The sequence below is a fragment of the Chroicocephalus ridibundus genome, chromosome 8 (genome assembly GCF_963924245.1).
Source record: "Chroicocephalus ridibundus chromosome 8, bChrRid1.1, whole genome shotgun sequence".
In the NCBI taxonomy this organism is placed as follows: Eukaryota; Metazoa; Chordata; class Aves; order Charadriiformes; family Laridae; genus Chroicocephalus; species Chroicocephalus ridibundus.
Genome location: NC_086291.1, coordinates 17,702,355 through 17,716,933, shown reverse-complemented (window position 1 = coordinate 17,716,933; position 14,579 = coordinate 17,702,355). Strand labels below are relative to the sequence as shown.

The following is a 14,579-nucleotide window of genomic DNA, read 5'->3' as shown; positions in this document are numbered from 1 at the left end:
GAAGTTAAGTTGACATTTCCCCACTTAGAAACACTCATTCTGTGTGTGCAACAGAGAAAATTTGGGAGAGAATAGAGAATTTGTCCAAAAAGCAATATTAGGAACAACATATCCACCAATGCAAGTGTCTTCCTAACAGTAACTTTCCTAACAGCTTCTTCATGTAATTCCATGACCAGCAGGATACTGTTCGCTGGGTACATCCTTACTGCCTGATCTTCTCCTTTGCCTCCTGCAAGGAGTGCTGGTCAGCAGATAGCCCAGGCCCACCTTGTTCTTTGACTTCTGCCCATTCCTGCTGCCTTGCTTTTGAGTCTCTTCAGAATAGGAGGTTCCCTCACTGAGCTCTTCTGCGGTCCTCTGAGGTACCAGTAAGGACATTCCCCGTTCCCATCTAAAATCGTCTCTGTCCCATACCACTACAAATCCCTCAATGTATGCTAGATCTGTCTGCAAAGTCTTCTCAATAGCACAACGAGGCTCACTTGGAGGGAACACGTTTTAGATTTGTACAACGTGTAGTTGCCAAAATCTAGTTGCTTCCACCCCCCGACCCCTCTCACAGGTTGTTTCCCTGTCAAGCCACTTCTGAGTGTGTGCAATTTTATGTCTGTTGTCAGCGTTGCTGACAGGGTGGTGGACAGAAAGGGTATGTAGATGGAGGTCTTCCTGTAGCATCTTCCCAAAGAGAGCTTCTGCCATTCTGGAAGAATACTGAATGCAAACAAAGATCTGTGGTTCCTTGTCTGTTCAATATCGAGTAAAGTGAGGGGCTTTAGAGCTTGAAGCCATAGGGCCTATACTTTCCGTCTCCTGGTGGTTTTATTCTGCTTCTTTATGTTGAATTTAACCAATGTGGCTGCATTTCAGTAATCTGTAATGACAAAAGCCCCATATAAAATATTATTTTACAATAATCAGATATAAATTGAGGCCCATAAATATAAAGGAAAAAACACTGCTTTCTGCAGATCGGAATCTATTTCCCATTTGGTAACGGCTCATTCAATATCAGCTGATCCGTTCAGCTGCAATGGGTTGTTGTTTTAGTTTATAAGGCTTTTGAAAGAATGCTGTTATCATACAGTCTTTTAAAATAATACCAGTAATAGTATGCCATTAGCTAAGAGCAGAATGCCGTGATTATGAGATCTGTGCCTGCTCAAAGGCAGACAGCCATATTTATAAATTGGTGTGATCTCCTGGCTAAGCAGTTGTTCAGGTTTGCCTGGACTCACTAGTCTCAGTGGTAAGTAAGTGGACTGGTAATTTAGCTTCTCTCTAATTTCTGACTATCTTGACCTCTACACCTTCTTTTTACGTTATCGAGCTAGCATGGTATTTTGTATGCACTAAATAACGCAGACAATAATACATGTGTGTCTGTATTAAAATAGGGAGACATTAGGGGTTTTTTATATAATTTTATTACTTTCTTCCACTGTGCGTCAAAGTTCCACACAGAGTGCCTGTTTTTACTTAGGATTTTTTTCTTTTTATTAACCAGAACTTTTCAACCTTGTGTGATCTCTTTACAATTCCCTTTAGAATACATAATTGTGCTCGATCAATTTGTTAAAGGCTTTTGAAGTGTTAAAAAAGCTGCATTAAAATTATTTTCTTTCAGGTTTTATGTTAATGAACATAGGTGCTATTCAAAGCAAAGTCAGTGTGTCAAGGGAACTTTAACTAAAGTTATTCATACATAAACTAAAAAAGGAAACATCTTTAGTGGAGGAAAATACATTTAATGAGTAAGTGCAGCACACAATTCCTCCTTTCAAAAATGTCAGTTCATATTGAACCTCCATTCTAGATATCTTACAATTACTTTGTCAACAGAAGGTAGAGTAGTGATGGATGATACATTGGTTCTTGAAACCAAACTTTCTGTGAGTTACTTAGGCTGAAACTAAGTGCTTTTACATTCCAGTCTTATTGATGATAGTGGTTTTATATTTATCACCCTGTCATTTCAGTTGACTGTATCAGCCTCTTCAGTGCAGGAATATGGACACTAATGGAGGTGTGTCCTTAGTGCTCTAAAGGGTCACAGATTCATTCCACTAACGTGTTCACAGCCCTGTTATAAGCTCAGAAATTGTTTTGCCATTTTAAACAGTAATCTGCAGCTGTAGGTGTATGAGGCCTGTGAAAAACGGTTTCTTACTGGTCTTTTTAGACCACGCTACCTGTTTGACACTGAATATGCTTCTTTCAACTTTCACTAATATAATGTTACTGTTTTGCAACCTGCCCTATAATAGTCAGAATTCTACCAGGGCCTTGGGAGTCCAGGATCAGATTGCAACATTTATTTATAAGAAATTCTGTCAAGAATCAATAATAGTCTTGGGTCTCAAGTTCCTTCTTTAATAATACTTTGATATGATTTGTCACAAGCTAGCCCACAGTATCCACCAGATTTTATTACTTAGCTTGCAGCACAGTCTCTCATCTTTGAGTCATGAGATCAGCCATGGGGAGACCTTTAAAAAGCTATATTCTTTACTGTTTGGTTATTACAGAAAGTCTATATTACTCAATAATATCTTTTATAAGGTGTGCTGTCACATCTTCACATAGATGTTTAACCTCGATGTAGATATACTGAATGCCTGGAGGCCATTTTAGTGACATGGACATTGTTTTTCATGATTGGATGCCAAATGTATCAACAAAAACAACAGAAGTTGGGCCTTATTTTCACAGCTTGGTAGTTCTGACTGAATCTCATACTAACTGTCGATAGCAACTAAGATTTTATTTAGAGTGTAGAGTGTAACATTTTTATTACTTGAAAGTAGTAGAAATTCGGTGAAAGCAATTTAGATTACTTTCCACTGTAATATCAGTTCCTTAGGTTCTACTGTGTATCTCAATAAACAAGATCCTACAGTGTCACTCGCATATTGTGGTTCTAAATATATAAGATTTAACTCAGACCTGAAATTCAGATAGTTACAGTTGGCATTTTCTTATACAGGTGATTTACAAAATGAATTATATATATTGACTTAGGGCACGATATGTTTGATTCAGTGAGATTTTCAGTAAAGTTCGTTAAAAAATGCTTTGAGTGAATACAATCTATTCAACCTGTGAAATTCATATCCTCCTCTTCCATTTTTAAGAAAGTAAGAACTGAGGAATTATAGAGGAAAACAGAGGTTTGTTCTGTGTATCTTGTGTGTCATCAGAGTCATGCACACGAATAGTACCAGTAAAACAAATAATAGATAAACATGTTTTCATAAATCATGTTTTTTGCAAATATGTATTTTGAAAAAAATTATGTGCTTATAATTTAATATGTTTTAATTCTTAAAATTTTTCTGTTAATAATAGGAATTGGTTATTGTGTACTTCTCTGTATTTGAAGTTTCTTTCAATTTGCTATGTAATCATGTTGTTAGCAGAGAAGGAAAGCTTTAATTAGGGTATTGTTGAAAATTGAGTTGGGTTTTGGGCCAGGCAAGTTTACTTCAAGATAGAAGCACGCACGTTTTTCAGTACTGCTTATAGTATCTTAGAAAGAAGAAGGTGTGGTGATTTAATTTTAAGAGATTATATCTCCCTGGTTTACCATTTTTTAAAGCCTGTCCCAGTAAAACTTGTAAAGCAGGTAGGTCTTTGTGAAAGCCAGTCCTCATGTATAATGAAGTTACATGGCCTGTTTTAGCTCAGAGCTAATACAAAACTATTAATAGATCCATAGAGGGTTGTAATACACATATTGCAAAACAAAAACAATTTTAAATTCTTTATTAAGAGTGCATAGTAATTTTTGCCTTACAGAAAGGCAATCTTGAATTGACTCTAGACATTTCCAGGGCTTTATTTATGAAATGTGACATTTTCATGGACTAAAGTCATTCCAAGACTAAAAATGCACCCCGGTTAGAGAAAGGTTTTTACCCATGAAAAACTACTGAGATTCTTTCCTTAGTAGTGTTCGTTTTAAGGCACCCTAGTCGATTAATTTTGAAACGTTTTAAAGATTGTTGCCTAATTATGTCTCTGATGTTTGATTTATATTGAATGGGTGAAATAGAAAGATGAAAAATATCTTTTCCAATGGATATTTTGGAAAAGTTAATGTATCTGGTACCACCAGGGAGTTCATACGTACATGCACGCACGTACACACATATGCACATAAATATACATATATAATAAACAATTACTGAAGCAATTTTATTTACCTTTTATAGGTTTAGAGCCATATGTAACATATCTAACTTTCAAGTATCCGAATAATCTACCTGCAGGTAGCATTGACATAAGTAAGAAAAGATTAAAAAAAAGACATTGAAAACGAAGTCTGGGGTAACCTATGATAAAAGGGAAATGATATAAATTGGATGTGGACTTGAACAATTCTTATGTAAAATAAAGGAGAAAAAAATCAAGCAAGCTGTGGAGCTTATAAAGAAAAAATAGTTAGAGGTGGGCATTTCAACATTAAAATTAGAAACAGGCAGTGAAACCCTGGCTTCCTGCCTAAATTTCATAAACTAACCTGAGTTCTAAATTTATGAGAAACAGAGAACATGTTAGCCATAGACCTGTCTTTTCTAGCTTGACTTCAAGCCCGCAGGTTGAATCTGTCTCATCAGAACAATTCATTCAGCCCATGCCCTGCTCTTTTCCTTGGAGGTGTTATTGCCTTCCCTGAGGAATGTAAGGAAATATCCCCATCACATGACCAAAATGCAAATGGGGCTTATCATATGTCCTGATTTACGTCTGCCACATCCCTGCTTAGCAGGTATTTGGGTTTTTTTCAATAGCCTTCTCTGTACAGGTGGCGAGAGAAAGGCCGTTTAGCTGGTCTTCAGTGCCTGCAGAAAAGGATGTGTTATTAGATGCTTCCCCCTCCCAACAGAAAATGGTTGTTCTTTTCTAACATGCCTAACAGCTCTGCCAAACTATTGGTTTTCATTGTGCTCAAGTTTCCTGCAGTATATTGACTATCCCTCTAACAAGAGCAGGACGCGTGCTTATTTTTTGCACACCTTCTGATAGTGCACTAATAAGCAATAAGGAATAGAATAAAGCATGCATCAGTTTTAGCATTTTAATAGTTTAAATGTAGAGCAGACATGTGCATACTTTTTCAAATTAGTAGCAGAGTCAATCTGTTCAGGATCCTTCATTGTCACTGGTTCTGGAGACTCTTACCAAGGTAGTCACTCTACTGTACAAACCGGATCATACCAACTCAGATTCTGTATGTCTTTTTTCATTGAGTCTTGTGATTTAGCAGTCAATCCTGACAAGCCATTGGCTATTTCCATAGTCAGTTAGCTCTAATGTAATAACAGGCTCTGTAAAATCCCTCAAAATTCAAAGCAAAACAACATGCATGGACACTAATTGTGTGAGCTTGATGATTCTGTGAAATTTATTGTTTACAGGCATCATTAGTTTTGTTGGTAGCAGGCCAGCTGTGGCAGAGGTCTATTTAGTGTGTGATAGGAAAGCAAAGGAAAGTGTTAACTTGGGTTTTGATCTTATCAGCTTCAATCACTTCCATAAATCTGTGTTCTAGAAACGCATCTAAGTTTGTCCTAACTTTCCTGGGAAGCCCATATTTCCCTCTAGTCCCATCAAAGTTCACTTTATTAACCCAGGAGTTATAGGTTTCAGCAGAAATAAATTCTTTTAGCAGCAACAAAATGTACTTGTCGGGCTTTCCACCAGATTCTCTGAAAATCTCATTCTTTTGTGTAGGAGCTACATTTTGTATGCTTACCTCTGGCAGCTGCTCCTCTGTAGTATATTTGCCATCTCCTGCACCCACATCCAGACCAGTAATACTCATGTATTCGTCAACTTGTCTTTGAATTCACATCACCTCACTTGGGCATATAATTCACAGAGACCAAAATAAATGGTTGCCGTTTTTTTGAACAGAACTAGGACACAAAAAAAGAGCAACGGAAAAGAAAGGTTTTGTACTCCTGAGCATTTGCAAGAATACTGAACGGTGAGGGAGAAAATAAAACTGGATTTACCATTGAAGAAGAATCCTAAATCCTGCATACTCATCCTTGGCTTTCAATTGAGCAGAATAAACAGTCATAGTTTAGATAATGGCTTGTTTGCAGTTTTGTTCCGCTTACGCCTCATGGAACTATTCAAGTTCTCTTGCTTAGAAGTAGAAAAGTGCCTTTGAAAGGGTGATCCTCCTGAGCTATCTTTTGATTTTCGTCTTTAGTAAATTCACCTGAATTTGCCAGATCTGCTGACTGATCTTTTTGATGTTTTCTTAGGAGTCTGGATGTTGCCTATGTTATGTTTATAAACGTTGCACGTATATCTCTGTGATTGGCTTCTAAAGGGCCACTTCAGAGTTAAATCAGCTGTTCTGGCCTTAGATCTGAAGAACAGCATCAGTTAACAGGTTTTGATGCTCTTGGTAACAGGCAATGGCTCATAGGTTTTGAATATTTACTTTCTCTAATCTGAACCAGGGAACTGCTAGATCATGAGATGAGAGTTTTGCTAGGATTGCAGGGAGACACTTTCAGATTAAGAATTTGAAATGAATTAGAAGATAATCCACTGCTGAGGATCTGCTCCCCAATAGAACAAAGTGGGGGAGAGAAAAGACACCAAAACAAGGAAACCTAATTTGAGCTGTTTAGTCTCCTGAAATTAAGTGTAGATACGTCTTTAGTCTCCTTTTCTTTCTAGCCTTTTTTTTTTTTTTCCTGCAGTGATATTCTTGTAGCTAATTCCATTTCTCCCCCAGAACATCGTGACATCATGATGGTCACAGAGGGAATGGATGGCCACATCTACGCTGCACTGTGCTGTAGAAAGCAATATAGCTATAGCAGCATGGAGCTGTATGCTTACAGGGCTGGATTCCCTCCAGAATGTAAGACAGCTCATTTAAATTTAGCTCCAGGAACTATGTATTAGTTTACACTGTTCTATGACAGAAGATAAACCTGGCATACCCTGCTGGGATTAACATGGTTGATAACTAGGCATTTCTGTAACATTAGCATCTTAATCTAAAAGTTTTCTTGTAGGAACTAGAAGATTTGTGACTTCAAGTTGGAAAGAGGAGAGACTGGTAAGAAACGAAAAGGACAGCTTCATCTCTGAGCTACAACTGTGAGTACTTGGGAAGTGAATTCAGTGCTCTGAGTTTGACCTGAAATGATTATCCTTGTGCTTACTGGGACTTGCTGCGTGATAATTTTGCATTAGGTTGTTCACCATACAGAGAAACATGGCAATTCTTAACTCCACCTGAAAGGAAATCACTGTATTAGGATGCGAGGAGCACAGCACTGGAATGTGCACTTCCAGTAACTCATTCATTAGCACTGAACATCCAGGGAAGAACACGCTCACTGCACGCTGACAAACTCAGACCATTTGGCAGGTTCTGAGGCTTTTCGCAGGTTGGCGTCGTGACATGGGCTGAGCTTTTAACCTTGCCCACAACATTAATAATATTTAAATTGAAAGAATACATACTCCAAGCAGGGCATGTTCCCAAGTTTGTGCCAAGATCTAAGCCATGCTGTACCTCAGGACTCTGAGCACTGGAGTGCTTATTAATTTTTCCCTGTAATTCTTAATAAAATTGTATTGCAGCATGCAAGCAACAAGGGCCTCTGGTAATTTACCCTCTGCAAGTTCAAGTCCATGTTAGTGAAGGGAACTGTCTGCCTTATATTTCAAAAGTAATGAATTCAAATTCTGTTGGGATGGTAATTTTATTAGAAATTCTGCATATCTTCTCTTGTTATTATTTCTGGGTCAAATGGATCATTATATTGATTGATCAACACTTAATTTGTTATTATCCATAAGTACTCAGCAAATAATGAAAATACCCTGTCACTTTGTTAAAGAATGAACAAAAGAGACAGTATTAGGTTACTTTTTTAATTAATTTTTTGCATACATGTAGATCAAGCTTGTGTATCTCTGGAGCTTTGGCTGTCCGCTCAAACATCTGGCAGGAAAAGCTGAGTAGTAAAATAATTCATATATGTCTAGTAAAGCCTGCATTTTTACCAGTGTTCACTGTAAAAATAAACTGCATGCATGGAGTAGGGTTTATGTAAGTTAACGATCCTGAGCACAGCAACAAATTTTTGATGTTGCCATACTAATCAGACATTTCTGTAGCATAATCAGTTCAATCTATAAATCAAAAATCATGCAGCTCCATCCTAGGAACTATAAGGTCTGTACTTCCTAGCTGGAAAGAGGAGAGACTGGGAATTTAGTTATATTTATTTATTTGTATTTATTGATTTATGTTACTTCTTTTTTTAATGTTACAACTGATTTTCCCAGATTTGTTAGCCCATTTTCTCATAACTTCCACTAACTGACATCCCATACAATGTAGTGAAGCGGTAGAAGCACTGAAACACAGCATTCAGTACATGTAACGTACATGTACATATATATCATACCATTAGTTACAATTCTTGAGGGAAAGACACTGGGCCTTATTTTCAAACATTCTTAGTGCATACAAATCAAATTGAAGCTTATAAAAGCTGAAAAGAATCATGTTTCTGAAAATTGGGACCATTTTTCCCAGTGTGAGTAACCAGCCACCTACCTTTAAGAAGACCTCTAAATGAATCGTTCTTTATCTTAGCTTGCCTAACTACTGTCTAAAGTCGGAATACTCTTGCCATGATAAAAAGCAGAACTGTCAAGAAAAAGATAATAATTTTTTTTTGTCACAGTCATCTTGCACGGATCAGAATTAGAGGCATTATAGATTAAAATTATTGTTTTATATATTTTATCAATAATGCAGTATTAGGCATATCAGTACATATCATGTATTTTTTTCTACTGAGCAGGTCTACGAGTGTGCTCAAATAATACCACAATGGGTTGTTCATGAACAGCGGCACCAATAAATATAGTGGTTTTGCACATTGTATCCCAATTCCCTGAACGTCTGCACCAAAACAACTCCCTGTTCCTCTCTGAGTGTATTCCATGATGTGCTTGCACGTGGAACTTAGAATTACTTCATATGTCTCATAAATCCCTCCACAGTATCCTTGATTAATTACAAGTGGGCAAGCTAACGTATTGTGGTTGGCACTGAACTACCCACAGACTGGCCAGCTGAGAGGCCAATAGTCAACAGAACTGTTAAATTCTTGGTTGAAACCTTTCTTCCATGAAAGCACTAATTTGGCTCTTTCTCTACTACCCAGGTGCCAGTTTTCGTGAAACTTGGGGCAGACTTTATATCCTTACAGTTTCTACAATATTGCCCCATCCTTAAAGGAGGAGAACTGACAGATGGACGAAAGAGTGAACACTGCAATATTATGTATTTTATCCTTTGTAAACTGGGCTATAATGATACATAAAACTTCACTCACAAAGTTATGAAATATCAAACAATACTCACAAAGTTATGTAACAAACGCCACTCACAAAGTTATGAGATACCTTATAAATATAAAATAATTATAAATATAAATGTGAAACTGATTTATGCCAACAATCTCTTCAAGCACTGCTGTTTATCTAATGGATTCAGCTACCAAAACTATTGCATATGCTACAGAAAGCATTATAATTCGGGATTCACCTGTGCCATTATATCAAAGCTAAAATTATTCCATGAGACTTTGGAACGTTCCATGTTGGTTGATACTACGTGCTTTTAACTAAAAGCTTCTCCTTTCACTTTACATCAACAGAAGCGGAACAATTAATGCTTCAAAATACAAGAGAGGCTTTTGTTCTTGTTTAAATTTTTGTACCTAAGCTTGAAAGGTATCTTGAGCTCCTTTGAAGTTTTGCTTTAATATACTGCACCCAAACCACTTCTTTATAAGAGCCTCATTTAACTTCTACATTTTGAAGATCTTTCAATGCAAGCCCAAATGTAACAAAAGAAAGTGATAATTGTTGAAACAGGCAGAGTTCTTGAATAGCGTAGATACTGAATCTTATGGAAGCCACGTCTTGGAAGCATCTTGTGCTGCTCTGGTTTATAGCTGGCAGGTAGGTCACATCATGTAGGATTTACTTCATGCTTCATGCTCTAGACTAATGTTTTCTTGAATTATTAATCAAGTTTAATAATTCACAGAGACCCCAATTCCACAGAGCTTGTGTGGCCCCTTGCCGAGAGCCCCACTTGTCGCCAGTGGCATTCCCTCAGAGGTCTCCTCGTGCAGTTCTCAGATGCAGGCTTAAATGCCAGTTCTCTGTGATTTCAGTGCCATAGATTTCACTGGGCATTGGATTGGACTGTATGTTCTTTGATAAAAGATTGAGTTTTCTTCTCTCTGCATTTGAAAACAGCTACCACCCAGCTGATAGTAACAAGAACAACAACTGAAATGCTGATTTCAGATTTCAGTGAAGCCACTTAGGACTGCAGACAGAAGGTTGAGACAATCAACACTGAGGAGCGCAGGATTGTTGCAATTAATGCCGATACTGCCCTGGCACTCCCAGTGGCTATATAGTGGTATTCCTGCCCAACAGCCAAGTGCAGTATTTAGTAGCCCCTGCAGAAGTTGTGAATATTTTCATACCCCTATTTAATTCCCTGAATTCCTTGTAATTCCTGATAGTCAGAGTACAATGTATTTAAATTACCATATTAGAAATTTGCCATTTCAGATTTCTGATGACTGCCTGGCTTTGGGGCTCTGATGCTTTCATCAGACTCCATCACGAGTGAGCAAATGTTGATGTCATACTGTGGTTTATGAGCCACAAGCTCATCGTGCCTATATTTCTGCTTGTTTTTGTTGTTCTGCCAGTGTTGTGGGAACTCACACGCCATTTCAGACCTTTGAGTCTAATTCTCATGCACCATACTTTTCTTTTCTTTCTGAACTGGGGCAGATGTCCCTTTCTGTAATAATTTAATTAACACTTTGGAATAATGATGCATTAATTAATGCCAGATTACAATGGAAATGCTACAGAATTACACTTTCTATCAACATTAATGCAAAATGAGTTCTTCCTGGATAATATTTCTTACAGAGAATACAAAAAGAGATAATACTAATTAGGCCATCAATTTAAATTTACCATAATTTCAATCCATGTCACTTATCTGTTCTCTAGCACAAAAATTTCTGTTCTACCATACACTTTTTGCTGCACTGATATCAGTATGGCAGCCAGACTGAGAGTAGTTTCCTAATGTGCATCCTTATACATATAGTAAATTCCTGTACTGTAATCCTGGTTTTGGTGCCTGCGCTGTGAAGGATTGAACTTTAAAAATCAGTTGCAGGCTTTAATAATGTTCTGACATAGATCTTCTGTGAGTAGAGAAACTTCACTGGCAAAAAAATACCCTCACCAGAGGCACGGGATTTTGTATCGTGTGCGGTACGTTATTAGACTGTAGCACACAGTTCAGGTTATACTAATTCTTCCTGGCATGGCCCAAATTTGCTGCTGCAAATGCAACATCTGCAAAGTCATTCTTTTGTGAGCATTATTATTTTAACCGCTTCATACCAGAATGTGAGATGAATAAGAAACCAAGGTTTCTGTTCCCAAGTAGCTTCCGTCTCAGTATTATTTTCCCACTTCTGAGAATAAAATGGTTTATTTAAAGCACATCTGATCTCACTTGCACTTTGATGCTTTTTTCTTTATATGACCATCACCTAGATGCTGCCTCTGGTGCAGGCAAGAAAAGAGGATTAAATAATTCTGAAATGCAAAGCATGAAAAAAATTTAGTAGAGATGATTCAATTTCAATGAAAATTCAACAAAGCCTTGCTTTCCTCTCCGTCTCCCCTCCTGACTCTCTGGCAGTCTGTGTGGAACTTGCTGGGTCACCAGAATTTCAGGCTCCTTGCTCTTCAGCAACCTGTGTCGAAGACCAACAGAGAGTCAAGTCACTAGAGGTCAGTCAGGCTGGCTTGCAAACACTGATGTTCATTTGGAATTCCCAAGGTGTACAGGGAGTTAGCTGCACTTCAGTTCAAAATACGTAATGTAAAGCAGTCAGGGATCTGGAAGTCTTGTCTAGCACCAGCACACTAGGAGTTTGAGAGTTCTTCACCCGCTGTGTAAAGAACTTTGTTTGGAAATTATCAAAGGAATTTTTTTGGTATTCCAGAATGCAATTTTTCAGAATTTGCTGCATGATGAATTGTAACATATTTGGGTATTTTTATTCCAAATACAAACAACACCAAATTTTGAAATTTCCTGTGAAACACTCTTGCACAGTTCTAGTTGCTTTCTTCAAACGCTGAAATACCCTTCTTTATAGAAGTATTTTGCTCAGTAGATTTTAATTGTATGCTTTTATGCTAGCCATTTGAACTAATTTTGTTGTATAAAATTGAATCATTTAGTTATCTATAGAAAATGCTGATGCTCTCGTAGAATGTTTTCACCAACAAGGGGATTTCAAGAAGCTTTGGCTACTTAGCAGATCAGATCAGGAGACAGTAGTTGTGAGGAACTACAGTGTAGTGACAGACTTCAAAGAAAACAAACTCCCACATAGATGGTCCTGCTTTATGGTAAAATGTTGCAGCCTGGATAATAGCTCAGGAAATTCTTTTGCTGGCACATTGTGTATCTTCCCGAGAGGGCCATTCTTTTTTTATAGACATTTTGAGTGAAATGTATGTCATGTAAAGAACAAGCAACTTGAATCCAGTTAAATGACATTAGCCCTAAAACAGGAGTTGTGTGGGATTTGGCCATCACAAATCCACACGGTATTCTAGAATGAATTTCACACTTTGTACTTTGGCTTTAGCATACTGCTTTCTCTGGAGAGTACCATTCTGTTCTCGCTACCACATGGGCAAATTGAGTTAATGCAATAGCTCTTCTTCTTTGCAGAATTTATTTGGAATTTAGAAAAGGTCAGATATGTAAATCTGTGTGATTTGTTTTATGAAACTACCTCTTTATTTGGGACAGTTCACTATAACTGGCCATTGCTGCCCAGGACTCTTAAAAGAGTATGTAGTTAGGAGTAATGAAGTGAGCAGATTTTTGAAAATATGAAGAAAAGTTATTTTCCGAGATGCCATCTATTAAATAGTGGAACAGACTTTTTGGAGAACTACAGTAAGCCCTCATCAGTAGATGGGCTTATAACTCAGTGCAGAGTAGACAATGTACTAGAAAAAGTGCGATAACTACATGGGCTGAACTGATGTTGATCCCAATGTTCTGGAATTAAGAAATCTCACAAATGTTTTCTACCTCAGACTTCTGTGAGGACAGGCAAAGAAGGGCTTTTGTAGATCAGGACTCAAGGACGTATAGTAGAACAGCCTTGGAGAGTAAAACAGGCTGGCACTGAAGAAAACTTTGCTCTGTGCCAATCTACACAGTGCTTTCCCATCTCAAGTGCAATTAATCCCTTACTTTCACAGGCAATGAAGTATGTTCAGAAAAACTTAAAGAAAAAAAAAGTGAAGGTTATTTTTAGATTTTATATGTAACATCAACTAGAACCTAATTGGATTAAATATTTTAGTATGAAAATAGCACTCTTTTCCAGACTTTTTCTTTAGGTTTCCAGTTTTAAATATGCGTTTTTCTCTGTTTAAGTCTTCATATTGTATTTTTTTCTCATTAAGTTATATGATCTCAAAATGAAGAACTTTTAATCAATTTTTCAGATTATTTTAACTCTTTATTGCTAAGAATGTTATAGCGGAGATACAAACAAAGTATTTTAGATGGACAGCTGTCTGATGATGCTGTGTTTACCTGCAACTACAAATGAATATCTACAGGGGACAGAAGTAGGGTTGGATGCCTCACTTGAAGACAACATCTTTATGGAACATAAAAATCTAAATGTGCAGATGACAGAATTAAGTTCAAGTATTTTAGTACCCACATATTTAAGTCGTAGGGTTTTTTTTCTGGCACATTTCCAGCCTTAAATCAGAAGTGGAATACTTGTAAGGTGGTGGCTGATAGAGGATTTCAACAGTTTTTCAATTTTAACTTTAAGCTTCTGTGGGACATCCTTCTATGACAGCACCAGTACATTGGTAACACCTGCCTCTTTCCAGTTGATCACACCTGTTGACACTTATATGCATTAACAAATCAACTAATGCACTTCTTCTGGTTTTCTTTTTCATCTGCATTAGTACTGGTAGCACTGTGCATAGAGAATTATGATATACAATGTATTCCTTGTTTAAATGGATTTTATTGAGTGCCAAACCTATTTCTGGTCTTACTGCTTAATAATACCTCTAACTCAGAGAGGGTAATTCTAAGAAAAGAAAGCTTTTTCACAGATACATATAACTTTTGAATAATTCCGTCCCTGGACTGTCCTATGAGTTATATGTATTTAAATTTTATCCCAGAATAGTAAGACAGTTCATGTTCATATCAATATCTATGTCTATGGAAGACAAAAGCCCTCAAAGAGCTGACTTTGAAGGTTCTGTTGGTAGACAGAAAACATGGTACCTTTACCACAGTGCTGCATATTGGAGCACAACACAAATAATACCAAGCTAATGCCAGAGGGGATAATGTATCCACAGGGAGTGGGGCAGCATCATAAGAGGTTACTAGCTTGGAT

General features: G+C 37.3%; 1 long non-coding RNA gene across 6 annotated transcripts in view; it reads left to right on the top strand.

The window, feature by feature from the left end:
- Positions 1 to 14,579, top strand: part of LOC134519509 (uncharacterized) — a 480,646-nt gene that overhangs the window by 214,712 nt on the left and 251,355 nt on the right. For all 6 annotated transcript variants that reach the window (XR_010072240.1, XR_010072242.1, XR_010072241.1 and 3 more), the window contains one exon: positions 7,047 to 7,131. This is a non-coding gene — a long non-coding RNA (uncharacterized LOC134519509). The remainder of the gene's footprint in view (positions 1 to 7,046; positions 7,132 to 14,579) is intronic.